Source organism: Saccopteryx bilineata, chromosome 6 (genome assembly GCF_036850765.1).
Source record: "Saccopteryx bilineata isolate mSacBil1 chromosome 6, mSacBil1_pri_phased_curated, whole genome shotgun sequence".
NCBI lineage: Eukaryota > Metazoa > Chordata > Mammalia > Chiroptera > Emballonuridae > Saccopteryx > Saccopteryx bilineata.
In genome coordinates, this window is record NC_089495.1 from 179,131,099 (window position 1) to 179,157,323 (window position 26,225).

At 39.3% G+C, this 26,225-nt stretch overlaps 1 long non-coding RNA gene across 1 annotated transcript in view; it reads left to right on the top strand.

The window, feature by feature from the left end:
- The window catches only part of LOC136308648 (uncharacterized), a 40,915-nt gene extending 15,006 nt beyond the window's left edge, over positions 1 to 25,909 (top strand). Inside the window, exons 2-3 of the long non-coding RNA XR_010726143.1 lie at positions 21,546 to 21,945; positions 25,266 to 25,909. This is a non-coding gene — a long non-coding RNA (uncharacterized lncRNA). The remainder of the gene's footprint in view (positions 1 to 21,545; positions 21,946 to 25,265) is intronic.
- The last annotated feature ends 316 nt before the right edge of the window (positions 25,910 to 26,225 follow it).

Consider the following 26,225-nt stretch of genomic DNA (forward strand, 5'->3'; position numbering starts at 1 on the left):
TCACTGTTCTACAAAGAGTAACTAAAAAGCATGCAAAAGCTTGTTATATTTTAATGCTATTGGGTTTCCACTTTATGAGAAAACTTTTGGCTCATACAACCATCACCCAAGTTTATAGCAGCAACATCATTAATAGTATCTCTAGGAAGAAATATTGGAGCCTCTTAAAGAATTGAGTTGCAATTCTCATTCTGAAAAGGAATGCCACTGGTCCCAAAGTTGACTAATCATGAGAGCGTGGAGGGCGAGCAGAAGCCACTACATCTGCTGCCTACTAGGTGTTACTGAAAGAAACTTAAAACATATTCTCTTGTATGAATCAGGAGAATTGAAATATTAGCTCCCACAATAAAATGTGATGCAATCTTATTCTAGCCACAAACCTCTTTGCCAAAAGAAATTTTAGGCAGAATCTTAATATATAAAACAGATAAAAGAGCTTTATAGAGCAAAGCAGAAAGTTACAGTCCCAGAGGCTCAGCCAGGGACTTAACATAAGCATACATTGGAAGATTGAGTCTCCATGGAAACAGAGAAATGAATGATCTGTGTGAACATTTGTATATCCATATGATGGCTATAATCATTACAAGGTGTTACATATGGAATGAATGGGCCAGTCCACTCTGCTACAATTGCATGCCCTTATTCCCTTTACACCTGTTTGTTTTTCTGCAAAGTTTTGCCATTTTTGTAAATTTTCCTATTTCACTACACATCCCAAAATGGAGCGGTATTCTCAGTATAGCACATATAATTAGTCAACCACCATTTGTTTAGTGCTGTGTATATTTGCATAATATCTGATCCCTAGTTGGCAATATTTTTTTCTAGTTATGAAATCAACCTTTGTTCTTTGTAACCAAAATAGCAAAGCAAAAGTTATTCTTGAGTGCCTGATTATTTTTATTGGGGTATAGTTTATATATAATGAAACACACAGTTCTTAAAGTGTTCCATTTAATGAATTTTGAAAATTGACTATGGCTATGTAATTGCCACCCAAAGACACCAACAAGATAGAGAACTGTCTTTACCTCAGAAAGTTCCCTCATGCCCCTTACCAGTCAACTTCCCTCCCAGAGGGAACCACTTTCTTAACTCAATCACTATTGTTGAGCCTGACCAGGCGGTGGCGCAGTGGATAGAGCATCAGACTGGGACACAGAGGACCCAGGTTTGAAACCCCGAGGTCACCAGCTTGAGCGCGGGCTCATCTGGTTTGAGCAGAGCTCACCAGCTTGAGCCCAAAGTCGCTGGCTTGAACAAGGGGTCACTCGGTCTGCTGTAGCTCCCTGGTCAAGGCACATACGAGAAAGCAATCAATGAACAACTAAGGTGCCACAACAAAGAATTGATGCTTCTCATCTCTCTCTCTTCCTGTCTGTCCTTCTCTCTGTATCTCTCTGTCTCTGTTACACACACGCACAAAATCACTATAGTTGAGTTAAACTTCACATAAGAAGAATCATACAGTATATAAACTTTCGGGTCCATTTCTTCCTCCTTGTTGCAATGTCTGTAAAATTTACCCATGTTGTTTAGTGTATGAGTAATTGGTTCCTTTTTACTAAATTGTGAATGACTATTCATCCTTAAAATATCTTCTTTATTTTAAGAACATAAAGTTCCTACCAAAGTGGATTTTTTGAGCAATTTTTATTTAGGTATAATATTCATATTATAAGTACTCATTTGAAGTTAAGCTAGCACCAAAAGGGGGGGGGTCTCTTTTTTTTAATTTTACTTTTGTTTTCCAAAAGCATTTCAAAATCATGATTATTAAAAATGCAGATACAGCCTTTGCTGGTTGGCTCAGTGGTAGAGTGTCAGTCCAGCATGTAAACATCCCAGGTTTGATTCCCAGTCTGGGTACACAGGAAAAGCAATCATCTGCTTCTTCACCACTCCCCCTCTCCCTTCTCTGCCTGTCTCTCTCTTCTCCTCCTGCAGCCATGGCTTGATTGGTTTGAGTACATTGGCCCTGGGCACTAAGGGCACTCCTCCCCACCCTCACCCCACTTAAAATATACATATTATGACCTACTCTACAACTATAAATTTGAATACCTATATGGCATGAACACATTTTTAGGAAAGTAACTGCAAACATAATCAAAGTAGAGAGACTTTCCATGGCCCAGTAAGAATAAAAAAATTAAATTGGTTGTCAAGCCAAATTACCCATGGGTGTTTTCCCAAAACAACCATGTCTGACTGGTTTTATAAGTATTATCTCGCAAATACTTAAGAAATGGTTAATTCTGATTGTTTACCACTTTCTCCAGAAACCAGCAAAAGAGAAATGTCTGCCTCTCTGTAACTTGACAGAATAAAACAGTTTTAAAATAATTGCAACAATCAAACATCATTAAAAGAATTTAAACAAGGGAGTGATAGGACCAGATTTCCAGTTGAAGATCACTTCCTGCTACCTAGGACCTGAACTAGACGGAGTTTGAACTGAGGGAGGAGGAGGAGTTTGAACTGAGTTTGGAGACTACTGCAGTAGTCAAGGTGAGAGATAATAAGGACTTAGATGAAGAAAGTGGTGATGGGAGAGATGGGCTGGAGAACTTTTAAGGAATTCGAATTGACAGGTCTTTATAACTGATTAGCCTTGAGGAGTGCTTGTGAGGAAGGGCTCCAAGGTGACTCGCAGAGTTCTGGCCCAGGAGACAAAGGGAGTCACAATTATACTAACCAAAGGGGAGGTGGATGAAGTACCGGGGGGGGGGGTTTACCCAGTTATTTATGGTTAGGACTAATGGAGGAGGAACGGATTTGGTGATTCTTACATACCATAAGTTCCCCCCATGAGTTGCTGTCCAGGAAACAGATGAAAGTAAGGATCGGATTACAAGAGAAAAATCTGGGCCAAATGTTTCGGCCTTTTCAGCAAATACATATAGAAGGTAATGGAAGGCACGGGCATTGATAAGGTACAGCAGCCGAAACCAGGCACAGCGTGAGCAGGGCACGGAGGGAAGAGGACACTAGCAGTTATATTTCCAGGGTCTCTCGCTGCTCCTGTGGCTAGCATTGTGCGCTCTCTACAGAGGACGTCCTCTCCATGGATACAGTGGCCCATGCACTACTTGGGTGGGAAACTGATGAAGTTAATGCCCCAAGGAAGAGCCCTTGGCCAGGAAGGACTGAGCATTGTTGGCAGATAGATGCCCAGTCTTCTCCGCTTGGTGAGGACAGCTGTAAATTGTGTCCTACCCTGTCTCTCAGAGCCTACACTGGGACTGAGCTCCAGTTGCCCTTAATGGTAATGCATTTTTATTGATAATGTACCATTTACCATCCTTTCTCTTTTCTGTCTCACTTTCCCACACCCAAACCACTGTTCCAGGATTACTTCTGAAATTGCTGGCATGCAAATGCTTGTCTCAGGTTCTGGTCGTGGGGCAACCCAAAGTGTCACAGGAAGGGAAGTGCCGGGGAGGGAGGGGGAACTTTGGAAAGAGGGTATAGAAGAAAAGTGACAGAGACCTGGTGTCATGAAAGGCAGAGGAGAAAATAACTTCGAAAGGGATCTTGGCTGTTACGAGAACATTAGAGTTGCAATTAGACCCAACCAGAAAGGCAAAGTCAATCATCAAGGCTCTGAGATGCTTAGGTAGCAATAGCTAACTAACACGGATGGCCTCTTCACTAACTATCTATCTATACAGTAACAGATAGATAAACAACGTGGAGAGTAAGAATTATATAGAACCCCTTAAATGTTTGAAAATCTAGTGAAATAGTGTCTTTGAAAATTATAATTAAAAATTCAATGAATTAAATATATATTCTCAGGGCAAGACAAGAATGGGAGAAGCACGAAGCAAAGATGTCTCTTTTAGTTGCAGTTAGCTCTGAAAACTGTACCTGACATCTTATTTTTTGGGTTTTGAAATCAGACATATGTGCCTATGCTGGATTTTCCATTTTGGAAGAGGGGGAGAAAGCTTTGAAAAATAATTTACTCTAATTTCATCCAACTTGCAGAATCTAGGCCAGGAGCCGGGAACCTGTTGCTCGTGAGCCAGATGTGGCTCTTTTGATGGCTGCATCTGGCTCACAGACAAATCTTTAATAAAAAATAATAACGTTAAAAATATAAAACATTCTCATGTATTACAATTCATTCATTTCCTACCGTTCATGTTCATGGTTGCAGGTAGCTGGAGCCAATCACAGCTGTCCTCCGGGACAACACCAAATTTTTATTGGATAATGCCTAACGTACACGGGTCATTGTATGGCTCTCACAGAATTACATTCTAAAATATGTGGCGTTCAAGGCTCTCTCAGCCAAAAGTTTCCGACCCCTGATATAGGCTGTCTCTGGCAATATTTGGCTTTCCCATCATATCTCTCAAGAATCTCTCTTTATGCTGTGCTATGCTTGGTGAAGACTGTGTGCTTCCTTGTACACACACACACACACACACACACACACAGTTTGCTAACTTATACAGAGCATTAGGAACACCAAGCAAACAGGGATTTAAAAAACAAAAACAAAAAAAATATGGCGTGTTCTAAATTTTTCTTGGACCTCTGCTTTCTATATAGTTAAATTATTCCAATAAAGTCCCAGTGGTTGGGCAGGGGAAAAAGAATGAATGAAAACAAATCGCATGTAGTAAATTTATAGATATATATCACCAACCATAACTCATTGATGTATTTTGACTTGTAGTGATCTTTGGGTTTGGAATGAAGAAGGCAATCAAGAACTGTTTGTTGAGCAAGTAATTTAAACATACCTAGAGCCTGGTTTAAGTAGGTGGGCATTGCCAACATTAATGGACTACTTCTCCCCGAAATAAGATTCAGAATGTTCCTATAAATCTATGCAGTCTCATCACATTTTATCACTAAGAAATTAATAGCAGTCCCAAGTGATGCATTAAAATTAATTTCACTGCCCTCACCCGCCCCTGCCTAAAATTCAAGGAAGGAGGATTTTTCTTATTAGGCACTTGTGTTGATTAGGCCCACATAGTTCTAATTGTGTGTGTGTGTGTGTGTGTGTGTGTGTGTATAAATGCTTTTGAAGAACGTCTGCTGTGAATTTTATTCTTTTTTTTTCTTTTTTAGTGAGAGAGAGACAGAGACAGAGAGAGAGAGGGACAGACAGATAGGAAGATAGAGAGAAGCATCAATTCTTCGTTGAGGCACCTTAGTTGTTCACTGATTGCTTTCTCATATGTGCCTTGACCGGGGGTACAGCAGACTGAGTGACCCCTTGTTAAAGTTAGTGACTTTGGACTCAGGCCAGTAACCTTGGGCTTCAAGCCAGTGACCATGGGTCATTTCTATGATCCCATGCTCAAGTGAGTAATCCTGCACTCAAGCTGGTGACCTTGGGGTTTCAAACCTGGGTCGTCAGGATCACAGGCTGATGCTCTATCTCATGCACCACTGCTTGGTCAAACAGCTCTTTCTTTAATGTTGATTATTGTCACACAGCCTAATTGCCTTAAAAGCAGATGATCATGTTAGCAGGACAGTGGCAAATTAATAAAATGTTTACCACTGAGGCTCAAGCACAGTTTTTGTGTCTGTATTTTTTTTTCTTTTTTTCCAAGTTGGAGGAGGGGAGATAGACAGATTCTACATGCATCATGACTGGGATCCATTCAGCAACTGCTGTCTGGGGCCGATGCTCTGCCCATCTGAGGTCATACTCATAATTGAGCTATTTTTACCACCTGGGGTGATGGCTCCTTGGAGCTCCTTAGTTGTTCATTGATTGCTTTCTCATATGTGCCTTGACCAAGGAGCTACAGCAGAGTGAGTGACCCCTTGCTCAAGCCAGCAACCTTGGGCTCAAGCCAGCGACCTTGGGCTCAAGCCAGCAATCATGGGGTCATGTCTATGATCCCACACTCAAGCTGGAGTCCTTGCTTTCAAACCTGGGTCCTCAGCATCCCAGGTCGATGCTCTATCTATTATGCCACCACCTGGTTAGGTCATAATATTCTTTTTTACTCTAGATTTTAATTGCATGTATTTTCTCCTTTATTTTATTGATTTATTTACTTATAAATTCCAGTCTTTCCACTTAGTCTTGTCAGAAATCTGTCTTTCTTACTAAGCTTTTCAAAAAACTAGCTTTTGGTTTTACTTCATTATTACTATTTGCTGTTTTTTTCCCTATTATTCACAATTTCATAGATTTCTGCCATTATTTTAATATTTCCTTTTTCTTTGGCTTATTACATTTGTTAGCCTACTATTTTTCATATTATTCACTTGCAACTTTTAGTTCACTTTGTTTTAAAACAATTTTGCTTTCTTCTTTTAATTTTTATTTTTAGTGAGAGGAGGGGAGGCAGAGAGACAGACTCCCTCATGTGCCTCGGGCAAGCTCACTAGGGGTGATGTTCTGTCCATCTGGGGTCGTTGGGCTGTTGCTCTGTTGTTCAGCAATGGAGCCATATTTCTAGTGCCTGAGATGGAGGCCAGGGAGCCATCTTCAGAGCTGGAGTCCAATTGAACAATGGCTGTGGGAAGGGGAGAGAGAGAGAGAGAGAGAGAGAGAGAGAGAGAGGGTGATGGGTTGAGAAGCAGATGGCCGCTTTTCTTGTGTGCTCAGATTGGGAACTGAACCTGGGACATCCACACACTGGGCCAATGCTCTACCACTGAGCCAACCAGCCAGGGCCTCCTTTTCACTTTGTTGATCTGTGTATTAAAGCTACCAATATATGCTCATCTAGGCACTCCTTTTTGTGTCCTTCAGCATTTGACATGTGGTATTAAAAGAAAAACTCCGCTTCTCTCTCTACCACACACACACACACATCAGATGTGTGTGTGTGTGTGTTTTCCCCACATACTGGCTAATTTTCTCACACCAGCCAGGTGCACCACAATTCAATTCAATTCTGACACTGTCTACCTGGAGTTAGCATCAGACCCCCAAGTTAGGAGCTCAGTCCCACAAGACTGCCCCCACTTCAGAGGCCAATTATAAGTCCAGATCGTTTATATTTCTGACCACCTGGCTATAAATCTGGGCTTCCCACAGCTTCCTTCTGGTCTTTGAAAGTTTGTTTGAACAGCTCACAAAACTCAGGAAAGCATTTTCATTACTATTACCCATTCATTATAAAAGGATCCAATTCAGGAACAGCCCACAGAAGAGATGCACAGGGCAAGCTATGGGGACAGGGGTGCAGAGCTGCCGTGCCTCCCCGGGTGCACCACTCTCTCAGGACCTCCATGTCTTCCCCAAACCAGAAACTCTCCATGCCCCTTCATTTAGGGCTTTTATGAAGGCTTTATTACATAGAAATAAGCAATTCAATCACTGGCTGTTAGTGACTGAATCAACCACTAATCCCAATTGGGGCTGAAAGTTCCAACCTCTAATCACACATTGGCAACCAGCCCCACCCTGTGGCTACCTAGGAGCCCCAGCCAATTCATTAGCTTAGAAAAAGACACTTATGATTTCAGAGGGTCCAAGGGTTTCAGGAGCTCTGTAACAGGAAATGGGATCAGACACCAAACATATATACATTTTTAATTATGTCAGGTGTGCCTCATTACCGTTCATTTCTACATGTTTCTTGATTCAGTTGTATTGTCAACTAAAGAAAGCAGGAGTTCATGAACAAACCTCTTAAAATCTCCTAATACTGTCAAAGAAGGAATCCGTCTTAAGGTATGGGCCGTGAGAAGAAAGAAGAGATCATAAAAAATACTGAAAGCTAAAACATTAATATTTTTCATGTGTTTTAATATGAGTGATGTCTATTATCAATCCCCATTCTTGGGAAAGGTAGAAAAGAATCTTTGAATGAGTGAAAGATTACAGAGTAGTGACTCTAATTCATTACACTGTTTTCTAGGAGAATCACCTTGTTCTGGATATCAATCAGGCATAAATTTATGAGACTTCTTTCATACTGTTGTTACCAAGTAAGAGAATTCAAACCCATTTTATCAAATAAAATCATCGGCTATTTATCTTGATTACAGTAATCTTATCTGGTTCCAACTTTTAAATGTCACATTGTTTTGCTTGCAATTAAAAAATTGTGTTGGTTGTCAGACCAATTTGATTTGAGCCAGTTTATGCTATTCTTTTAAATTAAGTACATTGAGATGGTTGGATCATGATAATTAATGAAATTTAAGAAATTCTTTCCAGTTTTTCACACAAGCCTTATTATTCTCAAAAACAGAATGTCAGAATATCACACACACATACATGCAAACATGTATTTCAAAGAAGTACTGTGCTTTCTATCATACTCCTTGCTTCACAAAAAATTTCTATTTTAGATATGTTAAATAATTACAAATTAAATAAGGAGAAGCAGAATATTGATTTATCTTTTCTATAACTTACCATAAATTGATAAATATTCATCATGTTTTTATTAATGCACCTTATAAGAAGTTTTCTTTAAGACATATTTAGACATGCATTATAACATAACTGTTTATATGGAAAAATAATACCCTCGTTTTCTGATAGATGCAATGGGATTGGATGATGATTTGAAACATGAAGCCCGGCTTTGTCAATTAAATCACTCAGGGCACTTTCTCATGAATTGATCTGTAGCTTTGATTTTTGATAAAAAAGAAGAATGTATTTAAGGCATGTAAATATCTTTAGATATTTTAGGAAAATATTTTATTTGAAAGGCATATAGAAATTACTTTTGATTTTCTACAACTTTTCAGTATATACCTCTGGTTGAAAGAATGATAAACCTAGTATAGTTTTTTTATTATTCTTGGTAAATCTTTTTTACTCTTCTTTCCAGAAATTGAGATATTGAAAAACTTTAGTAATTGGAATAAAAATATTTTTGCAAGTCTGGGGGTTTTCAAGCATTTAGCAAAATTGAAAAAGGGTTTTGTCAAGTTCTTCGCTGATAGAATCATTCAAAGATATTTATGATAGATTACGGGATATATTTGGAAAGCTCAAATAATTGAATGCATGGCTCTAACTAAGCTTTCTCCAATCCTGTGTACTTGTTCATGAGAACAAAATTTCACAGTTATTATATATACAACAAAGAATAAAAATAGAATACATGATCAGATTCATGTCTTTGTCTGACTAATCAAATCCTTCTTCTAGGCTAGACTGACAGGCCTCTGTGGCTGCCATTCTGGCTTCCACTGAGCATGCTCAGTAGCAGAATTTCCCCTTTGCTCCCAGCACCAGGTGCCTTGGAGAGGCTCCTACCAACAGGTTTGGAATTGAGTCCAAAGGGCCGAGGGCACAATAGACTCTTGGAGTGTACAAATGAACCTGGGAATGCTATAACCTCTTAGCAAATTAAGCTAAATGGAATGCTGCAGCTTATTACTAAAGAAGCCTTTTCAGTTTTATAAATTTAATGTTCAACTCAACTCTCATTGCTCCCTTTCCCCATCAATATCTAGCTACCTACCTACAGTAACATTTGTAGCAATTAAAGAAATATATGTCTTTCATAAATATCCACGAATGTATAAATTGGAGACAAATGGATAAAATGACATCTTATTTTTGTCATTTAGAGATGTACTTAAAAAACTTTATTTTTATGTTTAATACTTATTTATCAAAACTTGTAAGAGAGTTACGATTTTTTAGTAATTATGAATTACTAATAATTGCCATGTTATTTCAACATCTTTTTAAACATTTCAACCTTTATGGTCATTAGAAATAGAAAGAATTTAATTTATTATATATATCAGATAGTTAGAGTTTAGAAGAATGTTGAATGCAAAATACAAACTTTCAAATACAAAGCAAGTTACTTAAGGACAAAATTCTGTAGATTCATTATTACAATTTGATTTCAAATAATAAAAAAAATTAAAAATTACTATCATTGAAAAATTCTTTTTTTTAGCAAATGAGACTAAATTTCAAAATGCTATTTGAAGATAAGTTTCTTTGGATGTATTTAAACTATAATGTAACAGTATTATTACATCATTAAAATTAACTAAAATTTGTGAGGAGATCAATCACTTTTCAAAAATTAGCTTTGAGCTTTGGCAGCAAAACATTTTAAGGCCACATTATCTCAGGATTCCTCTTCTAGGGAAACAGGTTTATGTGTGGGCAGCATTGGAGTCACAGGACATCTCAGCCATAATGTGGTAACAATGCTCTAAAGCCGGGATGGCCTGTGGTAGAAGTCACAAATATCTCAGAGAAACCTTTGTCGTACTTGCTTGCCAGCACAGCTAACCTTTTATCTCGGTTTTCATGGCTCTTCCAATAAAACTTCAGTTCCTGCCATTCATGTCCCTGCTATTAAGGAAACCTTTGCAAAGTTGTGCCTTTTTGTGTCATGTGAGAGAATTTAACAAGCCTGCTTGAGGTTCACCTGTTGTTCTAGGGAAGAGGAGCCCGACATGAACTTTCTGTAGTGATGGAAATGTTCTGTATCTGAGCTGGTTGGTCTGATAGACACTAACCACATGTGTCTACTGAGCATTTGAAATACGGCTAATGCAACTAAGAAACATAATTTTTAACTTTCTGTAAGTTTAATTAATTTCCATTTAAATAGCTGTCCACCCTATTGGACAGAAAAACTCTGGTAAAATGGACCTTTGTTTGATTTACTGTTTACTGTTGATAGGGCCCAGCCTCTCCAAAATTCAGTGTTAACTTCTAAAAGGTTGATCTAGTTGCAAATTAGTTCTGTCCTGTACTACAAAACAAAACAAAACAAAAAAACCCAAAAACTGTTTTATTTCCCTGTAGTACATTAAACAGTTTTGTATTTAATTAACAATCTTGTTTTAATATTTCTTCCTTCACTGACAATATGTGCTTCAATCTTTTGAACTCTCCTTTTAACCAACCTTACCATCCTATTTCTGCCATTAATGGGTTTCTGCTACTAAATGACATGTTCTATATATATTTGTGAGAAAGTAGTGCTTTTGAAATTTTTGAAAATTATACTCAGATGTTGCTTCTCATTTGGTTTCATTTAGTGCTGACTGACTTCATCTAGACTTTGGGCTTTGCTCCTGGGTATGATCCAGAAGTACCTGCTAATGATTTAACTCTGTTTGGAGCCCAATTCCTGTTCATTTTGCTAGAGGAAAAAATAGGGATTTTTCTTATTTTTATAAAAGTGGGTTAAGATCCCCCAGCTCTGCCTGTTATATTACTGTGTAATCTGGAAAAACTTACTACAATAAAAATAACAGAAATTCCCTTGTAAGGTTGCTGTAAGAAGCAAATGAAACATCATGGTAATACAACAGCATGGATGGACCGGGAAATTATTATGCTGGATGAAATAAACCAGTCAGAGAAAGACAAGTGCCATAAGATTTTATTTGTATGTGGAATCTAATGAATAAAATGAACTAAATTACAAAATAGAGACAGACTCATACATAGAGAGCAGGCTGACAGCTGTCAGGATGGGGGTTACTAGGTGAGGGGAATAGAGAGATTGAGCAAAAAAGGACAGAAAAAAGAGAGAAAGAAAAGTCATTAATGATTATTGGGGGTGAGGGAGGTAGAGGAAGATCTAGGGGAGATAAACAATAATGGATGAAGACTTGATTTGAGGGAGGGGTGAAGGCACAATATTGTATATAGAAATGTATTATAGAACTGAGCACTTGAGACATATAATTATATTAACCAGTGCCACCTCAATAAATTCAATTAAAAATAAATAAAAGTAGCAGCTTTGCTTGTTTCAAGTGTCTAGCCCTATATCTTTTCTTCACATTTATTGACCTATAACCTTGTGAAATTTCTCTACTCTGGAAGCTTCTTTCTGTCCCACCCTTTATTATTCAACATTTACCGAAGACACTGTTATGGGTTAAATTGTATCTTCCTAAAATTCAAACTTTAAAACCTACCTCCCAGAAACTCAGGATGTGACTACATCCACAGATAGGGTCTTTTGAAAGGTAATTAAGTTGATGGCCCTGAACAACTGGCTCAATGATAGAGTTTCGGCTTGGCACATGGAAGTCCTGGATTTGACTCCTGGCCAGGGCACACAGAAGAAACACCCATCTGCTTCTTCACCCTTCCCTCTCTCCTTACTCTCTATTTCTCTCTTCCCTCCCCACAGCTGAGGCTCCATTGGAGCAAGGCTGTCCCAGGCACTGCCTCAGGTCCTAGAATGACTCTGGTTACAATGGAGCAATGTCCCAGATGGGCAGAGCATTTTCCCTTGGTGGGCTTGTCGGGTAGATCCCAGGTGGGTGCATGCCTGAGTTTGTCTCTCTGCCTCCCCGCTTCTCACTTCAGAAAAATACAAAATAAATAAATAAATAAATAAGTTAATTAATTAATTAAAGGTAATTAAGTTAAAATGAGGGCATGAGGGTGAGACTTAACCCAATAAGAGTGGTATTTTTTTAATTTTTAATTTTATTTTTTTACAGAGACAGAGAGAGAGTAAGAGAGAAAGAAGGCTAGACAGACAGGAAGGGAGAGAAATGAGAAGCATCAATTATCACTTTTCCGTTGCAACACCTGATTCTTCATTGTTTGCTTTCTCATATGTGCCTTGACCATGGGCCTTCAGCAGACCAAGTAATCCCTTGCTCAAGCCAGCGACCTTGGGTCCAAGCTGGTGAGCTTTACTTAAACCAGATGAGCCTGCGCTCAAGCTGGCGACCTCAAGGTCTCAAACCTGGGTCCTCCGCATCCCAGTTTGATGCTCTATCCACTGCGCCACTGCCTGGTCAGGCAAGAGTGGTATTATAATAAGAAGAAACTAAACATGAGACAAATGGTAGCATGACAGATACTCCTGATCTCTCCCTTTAAAATATCAACAAATTGAACAACTATAATGCAGCAAAGGAACTGCAGCTGGTCTTGCAGCTGCACCTGGAAGATCTGCACAGCGAATGGACTAAAGGTAGGATGGGTTGAAAAGGGGGGTGGAAGATAAAATGTTTACATGGTGGGCTCTGAAAAGGAGAGAAGGAAATGAGTTTGAAACTAGGAAGTCTGCCTCCAGTGTCTATGCTCTTAAGTACTATACTATGAATTGTTAGAGATAATGCTTAAATAAATAAATGGAATATTATATTGCAAAAAAAAATGAAGAGGAAACTTGGATGCAGACAGGTACAGAAGGAGACCAGGTGAGGACACAGGGAGAAGATGGCTATCTACAGGCCAAGAAGAAAGGCTTTAGAAGAAAACAATCCTGCCAACACCTTGATCACAAACTTTCAGCTTCCAGAATTATGAAAAAGCAAATTTCTATTGTTTAAGTCACTCAGCCTTTGGTGCTAGTGAATTAATACAGCCACTTAAAAATATCGATGATCACTTAAAATGCAGATGTCCTTTAAGAAGAAAAATACTACAAAATTCCATTAGTTCTTAACACCTTACCATGAATGAAAGCCAAACACTGAAGTGAAAAACTGGTAATCCATCTAAATATTAAATATAAGAAGGGAAAGGGACGGGAAGAAGAGAGAATGTGAGATTTCATGCCAGCCTTGTCAACCGGTAAAGACTACATTTGATTTCATAGAAGAAATGAGACTTTGATTCTTTCGGGGAAGAAAAATAGAATTTAGGTGAAAAGAAGAACAGGTAAACCATTGCTCAATGGACATCCTATTGAAAAAGCCCACAGATGAAACTAGGAAAGAAAAGAAAAAGCTGTTAAGTACTTAAGGATGAGGTCCATGAGACCAAGCCCAAGGGGGAAAATAGGAAATCAGAGAGCACTCTAGCAAGGTCAAGCACCAACCCTCTTTCCTGCAAAGAATTGCACATGATCTCGGTTAAGCTATGGAGCAGGAATCTGTAAGGGCTGGATAACAAATATTTTTGGCTCTGCAGGCCATATGGTTTCTGTTACAACTCTCAATTCTGTCCTTATAGCATGAAAGCAGCGATAGACAATATATAAACACATGACCATACTGCATTCCAATAAAAATTCATTTACAAAAATAGGTGGAGGGACCATAGTCTGTAGTTTGCCAACCCCTAATTCAGAAGAAAATTCTGTTTTAGTCATTGAGGAATAAGAAACAGAACTTAAGTGGCTCCTGGAATTGAAGACTCAAGTGAATAAACTTCATGAGAATAATTGCCCAGGAGAGGAAAATAAGAGACTTCTAGAACAGCGAGTTTCAACCTTTTCTATCTCATAGCACACATAAACTAATTACTAAAATTCTGCGTCACACCAAAAAAATATTTTTTGCCAATCTGACAAAAAATAATAATAATAGGTATAATTTTGACTCATTCATACTGGGCAGCTATTGTTGTGCTGACTGTTGTCATTTTTTATTTAACAACTTAAGGGAAAAGAAGCCAGTGCCCCTTACTAAATAGTCAAGTATTGCACATTTTAACCATTGCTGCTCTAGAAAATGCAGATATCAAGGTAAGAGGTACTTGAAAGGTCATCTGGACACGTTGAGAGACTACTGGATTGTTTGTGAACTAAGAGGCAACAAATCCAGAAATGGCAGGGTGTATTTCAGGGGTGAAGGATGTGATTCTTTCTGTCAAGGTAGGCCTGAGACCACAGGTTCTGAGGTGCTACATCCTACGCTTCCTGGAGACTGTGGGCCTGGCCTGATTTTCATGAAGGGGGTCACAAGTCACTAATTAATAATATTTTGACAAATTCTTTATTGGCCATTTTCTTCAGACAAGTGTTCTTTCCATGAAGAGGTAGTGACAAGAGACAACACAACAAATTTACAGAAATTTAAAAATATCTTAAAATAAAACTTGTCAACTATGAACAGAAAATTAAAGCATCAAGGACTTAAAAATTAAAACATAAAGCGCCCTGGCCAGTTGGCTTAGTGGTAGAGCATTGGCCCTGCGTTTGGAAGTCCCAGATTTGATCCTTGGTCAGGGCACATAGGAGAAGCTCCCATCTGCTTCTCCACCCTTCCCCCTCTCCTTCCTCTCTATCTGTCTCTTATCCTCCTGCAGCCAAGGCTCCACTGAAGCAAAGTTGGCCCAGGTGCTGAGGATGGCTCCATGGCCTCTGCCTCAGGTGCTAGAATGGCTCTGGCCACAATGGAGCAATGCCCCAGATGGGCAGAGCATCACCCCCTGGTGGGCATGCCGGGTGGATCCTGGTGGGGCACATGTGGGAGTCTGTCTGACTGCCTCCCCGCTTCTAACTTCAGAAAGAAAAAAAAAAGACACAAAGCAAATGCTGAGGAGGAATGTAGGTAAAGTTTCCATCCAGAACCTTTCAAAAAAATGAATCATATAATGAATCAAATGCTGGTAGAAAGTGTACCTGTTTGGGGAAATTTAGGAAGCATAACACAAAGAAAACCGAAAAAGGAAACAAAATTAAATAATCAGAACAAGATATTGAAAGGCGAGAGGTCTGTGGAAATATTAAAAATATTTTCAAGGATTTCTATAAAACTTTCAAAGTGACAAAAGCCTGATAAAGCTAAATTCAGCAAAAGATGAAGTCCAATCTATAGCAGTTTCAAGAGAAAAAAAAATCAAACCTCAGGCAGTCACGAAGCAGTTACCTCGAGGAGCAGAGAAGCAGAATGAGCGAACACTTAGCCGAGAGAACCACTCAAGTTGAAGTTTATTATAAAACTCAGAAAGACCTCAAGGAAACCCTTGTTTACAAAGAAAGAAGAATTTGAAGTTTTGAATAATTGCATTAGGCAGCTGAAATAACTGGCAAATCAACAGAGTGCGAAGATAAAATAAATCAGGAATGACAGATGATATATATCTCCTGGATATAATCTTTGTTAACAATAGCTGGAAAAGATTGAGGCCATTTCCCATCCAAGCTGAGTGATGAGGTGTCAACCAGGCATGAGCTGGAAGAACAAATAAAGAACATGAGATTTGTTCTCTACGTTCAGCAAAGCTCCACTGGAAAATGAATGCAAAACCTTGCAGCACAGTGTAAGGATTCCGAAAGCACATACGGATATGGCTCTGTAAAAGGAGCTGATTCAGGAGGAGAAAAAATGGAGAAAGAAACAGCGAAAGTGATCAGCTGCCGCAGAAGAGAATTCAAGGAATGGATAGGGGGCGATTACAGAAAATAGAAATATTCATATGCAATTCATGATAAGAAAGCCCATCACTGTTTAAGATCAAAATTAATACCGCTATATAAAAAGAGCAATGCTTCAAAAATCAGAGGCTTTAAAACCAAATCCAGGAAGTCTTGATCCTGAAACAGTCCCCGGTTTTTATCTAAATCAATGAACAAACTACATTGTGCATTGGAATCACCTAGCAGGCTTGTTGAAACAAAGACAACTGAGCCCCATCACTGAGCTTCTCGTTCTGTAGGTCTAGAGTGAAGCTTGAAAAATTTTATTTTAACAGTTCTGGTTATGATGATGCTTCTGGTCTGAGGATCACACTTTTAAGAACCACTGCATAATAGAATTATTAGAATTGCCTTGTCAGCCCTGGCTGGTGGCTCAGTGAATAGAGCCTCGACCCAGCATATGGATATTCTGAGTTTGATTCCTGATCAGGGCACACAGGGGAAGCAACCTACTGCCTCTCTCCCCATCCTTCTCACCTTTCTCTCCCTCTTCCCCTCCTGTAGCTATGGCTTGATTGGTTCAATGTGGCACCTGCCACTAAGATAGCTTGATTTGTCCAAGTGCATCAGCCTCAGGCATTAAAAATAGCTCAGTACTTGAGCATCATCCCCAGAGGGGTTGCTGGGTGGATCCCAGTTAGGGCACATGCAGAAGTCTGTCTCCCTATCTTCTGCCTTGGCAGCTTTTAGATGTACTCAATTAGAATGTGTGTGGGGCTCAGGCGTTGCTATTTTTTAAACATCTCAGATGATTCCTATACAACCTGGATTGAGAACCACTGTAGTTAGCCAAGATGGTTGTTTTCTATAAAAAAATGTTTTATTGCCTGACCTGTGGTGGCGCAGTGGATAATGCGTCGACCTAGAAATGCTGAGGTCGCCGGTTTGAAACCCTGGGCTTGCCTGGTCAAGGCACATATGGGAGTTGATGCTTCCAGCTCCTCCCCCACTTCTCTCTCTCTGTCTCTCCTCTCTTTCTCCTCTCTAAAAATGAATAAATAAAAAATTTAAGAAAAAAAATGTTTTATTGAATTTATTGGTGTGACATTGGTTAATAAATATACATGTTTCAGATGCACAATACTACCATATATATCTATATATTGCTTTGTGTGTTCACTACCCCAAGTCAAGTGTCCCTGGATGTTCTTTTGACTAAGTCACTGAAATAGACAAAAAATTGCCTCTCATCCCTGATGATGACATTTTCACCTTTAATGCCTTACTTTTCTCTTACGAGATTTGTCTGGAAATGAACACATCCAATGCATGGGCCTCCACTTAGTCTTCGGGAGTCCTCTGATTTGTCAATGGAATAGTAACTGCCTCTCTATGGATTCTGATGAAGCTTCAATGAGAAATTCCAGTCACTTTGATGATAGTGCATGCCTTTAATTCTGGTGCCAAGAGCTGCCACCTCTCCTTCCACACTCTCCACCTTTCCAGCATGATCTCACCAACAGGAGGATGTCCACCATCTGCTGGTCCATTTGGACCTCTACTTGAAGCCTGGGAAACACCTGTATTTTATTCTTCCTTCCGTCTCCGATTGTTGCTGTTCATTTCTTTTCAGACTTAAGTAAGTTACCTTAACTTTTAACCAGAATAAGAAACTTGCCTTCTGACTCTGTGAGGATTGACTTGGGCACCCATATTTTAAAATATCCAGACTCTCTTGGTTCAAGAGAAGGCATATTATCTGGTCTCAGAGCACCACTGCTATCTTTACCCCCAAACTAAACCCAAGTGGCTCTTTATCTCCAGCTTTTGCAAGATCTTTTTCAGCTTCAGGTGTATTAGCAACCTCTCTACACATGCATGCACACACACACACACACACATACAAATATGTACTGCTCACAGCAAAGGACAAGTCACAGGCTTCTCTCGGGTTTCCAGTGTAAGACAACAAATGGACTATTTAAATGTATCACTTGATTCAAGTCCTGTATTTTTTGTTCACTTTTATTGAAATAAAATTTGTGGACAAGAGTAATGCACAGCTCTTAGGTACAAAAGTTGGTGAGATCTGACAAAGGAAAACCAAATAGAACATTTGCATCATCTTAGAAAATTCTCATGTCTTCTCTCCATCGGTCCAAAAGGCAACCTCTGTCCTGATTTCCACACTACATATCAGTTTTGTTCGTTCTTAAACTTCCTGGAAATGAAATCACATGTTGTGTCCTCAGTTGTGTCTATTTTTGCTCAGCATAACGGCTGTGAGATTCATTTATAGCATCGTGTCTCACAAGTTCGTTCTTTTGTGTTCCTGAATATTTATTATTTTATTATTTGACTACAACAGAATTACTTTCTCCATTTTTATGTTGATGGAAATTTGGGGTATTTTCAGGTTTTGACTTTTATCAATAAAGTTCTATAAAAATTCTTGGATAAGTCCTTTTGTGGACCTATGATTTTATTTTTCTTGGGTGCATTTCCTCCAAAGAGGACAACATCATAACCATTATGTTGAACTGAATACAAGAATTTTTGAAGTTGACTGTACCATCTTACACTTCAAACAGCAATGAATGAGAGTTTCATAGCTCTAAATCTTCACGAACATTTGGTGTGGCCAGTGTTTTTCATTTTAACCATTCTGCTGGGTTTGAAGTGGTAACTTTTAATTTTGCAATTAATAAACAATTCTTGTTTAAAAACAAGAATTTTTTTTTCTTTTTGTGAGAGAGATAGATAAGGACAGACAGACAGTAAGGGAGAGAGATGAGAAGCATCAATTCTTTGTTGGGGCCCCTTAGTTGTTCATTGATTGCTTTCTCATATGTGCCTTGATGCGGGGGTGGGGGGTGCTACAGCAGAACAAGTGACCCCTTGCTCAAGCCAGCAACTTTGGGCTCAAGTCAGCAACTTGGAGTCATGTCTTTGATCCCATGCTCAAACCAGCAATACCACGCTCAAGCTGTTGAGCCAGCGCTCAAGCTGCTACATTGAGGTTTCAAACCAGGCTCCTCTGTGTCCCAGCCCGATGTTCTATCCACGTTGCCACCACCTGGTCAGGCTGCAGAATTGTTTTTCAAGACACACTGTCCTGAAGTTGTCTATATTTGAACCAAGTTATTTAATGCTGAGGTTTATATTTAACTTCTTTAAAGTTTGCTACAGATGCAAATTATCTTTCAAGCTGTTGTCACTTTCTATATTCTGACCTGACTAGTTTATTTTTAATTATTTAAATCATGTCACCATAAATTATTTACAATGTTATAGAAATAAAATAAATAGCTTATAAAAAATAAATTAAATTCAATTAACTAACTAACTTACCAGAAAAAGAAAAATGGGATAAGAGAGAAATTCAAACAAAATGCAATATGACTTCCTCATTAGACTATTACTAAAATTGTTTCCATTTGTTACTGGTATATATGTTTTGATTTTCTTTCATTATTATGTTCTTATTAATTTTTTGGAGTGATATAAATTTAAAGACCTGTTCTTCATAGATTTCCTGCATAAAATAATTGCTTACAATTTTTGAGAAAAATTGGTGTGTATAATCTGTAGCGGTAATTCTCAAACTTGGATTAGTAAAAATTCAATTTGCTAAAATTCAAAGGTCCAGGTTCCCATTCCTTGGTCATGTATATTCTTCCTTAGTGTTTCAGGTGATTCTGAGACACACCAAAGTTCATCAACCACTCCTCTAGTGTATATTTCGACAGGAAAGAAAAGTAAAACTTACGTCTTAATTATGGTGCAGTTGTCAGCTATGGCCAACAGGTGGCTCACTGGATCACAACACTGTTTAGGGAAAGAAGAGTTTATTTGCATATCAAGGTCATTTCCGTGGAAGTAAATGGAAAGACTAGTTACTGTATTTCTAAAGAATAATTCAAATGTCCTTTCCTCTTTTTTTTAAAAAAAATATATATATTTTTATTCATTTTTAGATAAGAGAGAGAGAGAGAGAGAGAGAGAGAGAGAGAGAGAGAGAAGGAAGGAGGAGCAGGAAGCATCAACTCCCATATGTGTCTTAACCAGGCAAGCCCAGGCTTTTGAACCGGGACCTCAGCATTCCAGGTGGATGCTTTATCCACTGCGCCATCACAGGCCAGGCTGCCCTTTTCTCTTAATGTTTTTAAAAGTATGACTCCTACCAGTCTTCTACACACACATGTAGAAACTTCCATTCTTGTGTGAGAACATAGCCTTTAGATTTTTTTTTTAATTAGGCTGCATTTCTTCATAAGAAAAATTCAGATCTGTCAAGATAAAATGCTCTATACATTCTACAGCACTTGACTTCAACAAAAGGTCAGGAAGTGATTCATTCTGTTCTGATTTGGGGCTCATGAGGATAGATAGTCTTAAAGGTTCACAGTGGGAATTACTTCAAAGATTAAAAAGCTGCCTCTTAGACCTGGGATTAATTACAACTGATCAATTGTGGGGATTCTGGCTGCAAAGTTGGCTTGCTTTGAGTCTACTGAGAAAGAGCTTGCTCTTTGGAATTATACAGAGTGTTCATTCTAGATGATAGTTGGAGGACATTACTACTTCAATGTAATGTATCACCCCCTGCCGCAACCCCAGTCAAGGTGACGTGTTCCAAAGCAGGTGGCGATTTCCCAGATAGAGTTTAAATGCCCAATTCAATTTGAAATTGTTCCATGGTCCCACAATTTCCAAATAAAAGGCTCTGAATAGCCGGAGGGATATACTTCATTTAGTCACTGATCATTGGTAAACATTACTGAATACCCGTTCTGTGCCAGCTAATGAGTAAAGCCTGAGAACTAAGAGTCAAAAGATCATTTAGACTAGGAGGCAGACAAGCGGTCAGCTTGCTATAGTTGTGTGATGTGTCACACTTGTAATTGATGGTTGGATGTCTGTTATCAATGCCACACACTGGTTGTCCAGCCCAGGGCATCGACTTAATATAAATATTTTCTTAATTATGTAGTTAATACTAATATATATATATATATAAGTCATTCCAGGCTACTAAGAAAGAATACTGAACAGTTACATCACTCCAATGACGAAGTAAGACCTTTGGAGACCTTGCTTTGGGTTACTTTCTTTGATTATTTTACAGAGTAATCTGTACGTTTGGGATTTTATAGTGAAACTGACATTATCCTACTCATCTTCCCTCATCATTTACTTCTACGCTACAGGTAATTTACTGAGAACACCTAAGACTCAACACCTGGGAGCTCTTTTCCTGACCTTGTGGTATATCCAGTTGCTGTCGGAAGTCCCCCAAGAGCAGCCTTCAACTCATGACTTGCAGGCATTGCTGGACAAATGCCCTAATTTTTTTTTTTTTTTACATTACAAGTTAGATTAATCTGAAGCTGTTCTCTAAGAGAGTCTCAGAGCAGTATCTTTAAATTATTGTGCTTTGATCACAAAATTCAGAGATCCGTTCTCTCCTGATATGTATGCTATTACTCATTCACAGGTTAGGTTAATTATTCAAAAAATAATGCAGTTATTTATATCTTTCAGGAGTGGAACAAAGAAGGCCTTGAGTACTGAAGGAAAATGAAGAGGGAATCGTGAGAGAATACTACAAAAGAAGGTCAGCAGAATGTTTTCCTGGATGAGAAAAAGAAAGGAGAACATGGGGGATCCTTTTGGATCACCACTGCCAGGCTGGGATACCCGTGTGCCAATGTAGCCATAACCCAGCTTCTCTGAATATTGAATGCTAATGGCTCAGAGCTGTATAGAATTATCATCAGCCAGTGGAAGCTGCCATCTATTATAAATTATAAACCTCCTTTCTGGGAGATAAGGACTTTCTACAGCCAGCAACTGATACACAGAGGGGTACACAAGCCCGGTAAGAATGGCACAGCTCATGTTCCAGAACTCCCTGCCGGGTCAGACCGGGGCCACATTCCAGGTGAGACCATGTTGTTGCTTACTTTTCCTCCTCTGTTCTAACCTGGTTCCCCACACCTTTTCTCCCGAGAACCCTTCCTCTACTAATCACCTACCCTTGAATCTCTGTCTTAACCTCTGCTTTATTGGGAATTCTGACCAACAGAAAACACAAAGACCAATGCAACATTTATTACCAACTGTCTCACTAACAGAGAATAGAAAAGATTCAGCCTCTGATCAGTAGACAATGATATAATAAGAGCATTTCATGATGCATACGCCACCATTAAATTCAAAATTCAATTTGCAGCTCTCTTTAAAGGCAACAGTATACCGTCCTGGATGTATGCACATTTCTACATTAGAGAGAAGTTATTAACTTTAATTCCAATGGTAAATGTTACACTCATTCTAGGCTGCTGAAGGGCTTCCTGTGCATGATATTTGACAGGGAGGTGTTCTCTGTTGGCTTGTGCTAGGCAGATGGATTTCAGTCCTGACAAAGCCAAGGACTGATAACTCTGGACTTCCTAAGTCTAGAAAATTATTGACCTAGATTCTCATTTATTCAGCAGGTGAGGAAACTTGGAATCCAGATGGAAAAGGCTTCATGATCATGCCTTTAAGCATTGAGACGTCTTCCTGCCCTTGTGCAAAAACTTCAGCAGCTGCTTCATGATCTTTCTTCTTGTTGTTTTCAAATTTCCTAATTCCCTTTTCATCTCCACTTCATTTTCAGACCACATAACGTTGGGAGAGCAAGTTCGTTTTTTAAGAGGATTGAGAAGAATGAGGGTTAGGGATTTAGAAATATCAATCTTTTGAAAAAATAGCATCAGTATTATCTTGTCTGTTGCTGCTCCCATCTTAGATACACTTGCACATCTGGGTACACAGTGACACTCCCATGCACACTCAGTACTTCCGTATTCACGTTCTCTTCTCCAAGTTGGTTTAAGAAGGTACAATCCCATTTGAGGAAAGAAGTAATGGACTCCTGATGGAATGTCAGCAGAAAGAAAAGAATAGAAAAGCAATCCAGTTATTATCCACTTGGAATTGTTGAACACCATGTGCTCAGACAAGTCCACAGTTTTTAACGTTGTCAAGAATAATGTAGAGCCTTTTCAGAAATGCATCAATTTTTGTCCCTGGAATATGTGTTCATTCTCAAATTGGAAACATGTTGACAGTCCTAGCTAGGAACCAAAAGTTTAGTGATTTGCTCTCTTACCTGTTTCAGGTAACCACCCCAATCCTGGCACATGGTCCCCCCCCCACACTCCACTTTTGTTCACTGCTCTGTCCCCATCAACTAACTGGTTCCTCATATATAATAGATGTTTAATAAATATTTGCCAAATAAATGCACAACTGCTAGAGGCAAGTTTTGATGTATGAATTGCAAACGAGAAAACTGTAGAGTGCAGGAACACCAATAAATAAAATAAGGATCTTGAAAAGTGTTTCCAATATTCAAGACATATCTTTACACATTTTCTAATTATTTAAGGGAGTGCCAATATATTCTGCCTTCTACCTTCTGAACTGCAAGGGATGCTGGGAAAGGTTATAGTAATATATAACATATACAGGGTTTTTTCCTCCTTCTCAATAAAGAGTTAATTCTTGATGCCAAAAGAAGCAGAACATATGATGTGCATGTCAAGTGATTAGACATTGAGCATTGGAAGAAAACATGAAATTCCTTAGGGTGAAATCTCAGCATTCTTTTTTATCAGCTGTGACATGTGCTTCACTAAGGGCAAAGCCAGGGTGAAGGTGAGAGAAAACTCCCAATGGCTGAAACATTCCTGTTAATTTCTCTCTCATGTGCTGAAAGTGCCACTCCAAGGTCACCAGGGACCCAGGCTCTTCCTAATTTTTGCCTCCACCATGCTAGCGTGTAGCTTTGGTCCCCAGGTTTGCCTTGTGGTCCAAGATGACTGCCATAGCTTAAAGCCATTGAAGAATCATCAAGGCCTAAATTAGGAAGAAAGGTGAAAGGAGGATGACAAATGCTAATCTCAAAAAGTGCTTCTCCCCTTACGATCTCAGCTCCATTCATGCATTCTCAATCTATACTACACTGTCGCTTACATTTTGCTGGCTATACCCTAGTCACATGCATACCTAATATCAAGAGAGGCTGGGAAAGGCAATGTTTTCATTGTACTGCATTGCTGCCCAAAATGGAATTTTGGTTGTACTGAAAGAGAAGAAATGGAGATTAGATACTGAGTGGCAATTTATAGACTTTGACATGCCTCACATACATTCTTATCCTCTTTAAGCTTCAGTTTTCTCATCTGTGAGACAGGAGTAATAGAACTGTCACAAGTGCTGCATGAAATAATGCATAGAAAGTCTCTGGTACAATGCCTGACACACAGCATTTGATACAGTTGTTATTGTTATTATTACCATTCTTGACCTCTAAGAGTTTAGCATTTTCTAGGGGAGACAAGTTAAATATGGAAAATATGTAAATGATAGTGAAATTCAGTAAAGGATGATATTGTTAAATCAATAGGGCAGATGAGTATTATAGTCATGACCAGAGAGCACAGGGTTGGGGAAGATTTTAGCTCTGCCCGGGGAAGTAGGTGGGGCATAAAACAAATAGAAATTAGGTGTGCTAAACTGTCTTCAAAAGCATTTTCCAAAAAGCCTTTTTATGTTTGTACAGTAGCTCCCTCCTTATCTACAGGGGATAAGACCCCTCACTGCATGCCTAAAACCATGAATAGTTCCAAATTCTATATATACCATGTTTTTGTCTGTACATACATACACTTTATGGCTTTTCTTTGGCATATTTGATTGCCAGCATCACCACTCTTGTGCTCTGGGGACATTATTAACTAAAATAAGGGTGACTTGAACAGAAGCACTATATGGCGACAGTCCATCTGATAACCGAGATAGCTAGTAAGTGACTAATGGGACAGCAGCATCTACAGCATGGAGAAGCAGGAGAAAAGGGGATTTACATCCTGGGCAGGAGGGAGTAGGTTGGCCAGAGATTTCTTCCTCTACTCAGAACAGTTTGAATTTTAAAACTTATGCATTGTTTATTTCTGGAATTTCTATTTAACATTTTCAGACCTCGGTTGACTGCAGGTACAATTGAAATTGTGGAACGTGACACTGTAGGTAAGGGGCAGGGGAGGGGGCCTTCTGGAATTTAATTTGATGAAGACAATTAATATATCGCCATTGATGGGAGTCCCATCTTCCTTTTAAGGCAGCTGGCAGCCACTTTGTGGGGGGAGGGGAGGGAAGAGAGTGTTATTCTGCTACATGGGTTTCTCTCTGATTTATTCTGCTCTCTAAAAGGAAGAAAAAAAAGAGACAGTGAAGGAGCTTCACCCAAATGGGGAATTTCTTTGTGGAAGGCAGCCATGGGAATAATTCCTATAATTAAGAACCCATAATAAACAGCTGTGAGAGACTCTTACCGTGATGAATGATCTGTCTAAGCTAGACCAGTGCTACCCATGTGGTCCGTGGACCAGCAGCAGCAACAGCATCACCAGAGAGGTGTTGAAGGTGGACCAGCAGCAGCAGCAGCACCGGAGAGGTGTTGAAGGTGGACCAGCAGCAGCAGCAGCACCGGAGAGGTGTTGAAGGTGGACCAGCAGCAGCAGCAGCACCGGAGAGGTGTTGAAGGTGGACCAGCAGCAGCAGCAGCACTGGAGAGGTGTTGAAGGTGGACCAGCAGCAGCAGCAGCACCGGAGAGGGGTTGAAGGTGGACCAGCAGCAGCAGCATCACCGGAGAGGTGTTGAAGGGGCACCTCCTCAGGCTCCATGCCACTCCCCAACCTGAATCTGCATTTGATCAGGCTCCCCTGTTGATTTGTATGATCTCTTTGAGAATCACTGGTATACAAAACACTTCAGCTCTCAAGAAGTTAATATTTGGGGAGAAATAAAGCATAAAACTATTAAAAATGAGCAAAAGAGTGGATGCACAGGACGTTTTCAGTGATTCCAGGATAACAAAGGATTTGACATTAAACCTATCTGAACATTAAAACTGTGTGCCAACTTGAGAATTTCCTTAAGAATAGTTGTTTGTCTGCCTAGTGGCCCATCCTTTTTCTGAAAACAGCACCGTCTCCTTCTGGCAACTTCTGGCTCGCACTCCATCCACATTGTCCTCATAACATCATCAAAAAAAGTCTTTTATCTTAAGTCAGCCCCCAGCCCTGTTCATCAGAACAGGTAGGTTGCATACACCCCGTGGAGGACCCTGTTTTACGAAGGACATCCATTAATTATGAATAGAACAAGTG